Here is an 899-nt window from a genome sequence, read left to right as displayed (position 1 = left end):
AAACTCCCTGAACACTGAACAAGGATTACAGTTTCTCCAACACCTCACCAGCATTTGATGTTTGCTGTTCTGATAAATTTTTCTGTTCTTACAGGGGTGAGATGATATCTCATAGTTTTTCTGATGACAGCCTCTTTATCAAATGGTGCTGGCAAAATTGGAAAACTATCTGCAGAAAACTCAAGCAAGATCCACACCTCACTCTATACACAAAAACCAACTGAGTGTGGATCATGGGCCTAGGACTAAACCCAAAGACTATAAACTTCATTAATGAAAAGGATGGAAGAACTCTAAAAGTCCTAATCCACAACATCAACAGTATTCCAAACATCCTGAAAAATCTACAAACAGAAGAGGATCAAATACATGAAAAGGACCTTCTAAGAACCATATCCCTAAACTTCAAAAAACTTCTCCAACAAGGTAAAAAGGGAATTCACTGAATGGTACAAAATATTTGGTAATGACAGGTCAGATAAGGGACTTATATCTAGAATTTATAAAATATTCAAGCACCACAACAAGATAAAGGTAAACAACCCAATTGAAAAATGGGCACGGGATATGAACAGACACTTCACCAAAGAAGACATTCAGATGGCCAACAAACACATGAAGAAATGTTCAAAATCCATAGCTCTAAGAGAGATGGAAATCAAAACAACTATGAAATATCATCTCACCCCAGTAAGAGTAGCAAAATTTATCAGAACAGCAAACATCAAATGCTGGCGAGGGAGTGTAAAATGGTGCAACCACTATGGAAGGCTGTATGGTGCTTTCTAAAAAAGTTGCAAATAGAAATACCATTTGAGCCAGCAATTCCACTACTTGGGATATACCCTAAAGAAACCATAACCACCACCCAAGCAGATATATACACACCCATGTTCATC

This window comes from Elephantulus edwardii, unplaced genomic scaffold (genome assembly GCF_000299155.1).
Source record: "Elephantulus edwardii isolate Elephantulus edwardi_28Jun2011 unplaced genomic scaffold, EleEdw1.0 scaffold00063, whole genome shotgun sequence".
NCBI lineage: Eukaryota > Metazoa > Chordata > Mammalia > Macroscelidea > Macroscelididae > Elephantulus > Elephantulus edwardii.
Note: the sequence above shows the minus strand (reverse complement) of the source record.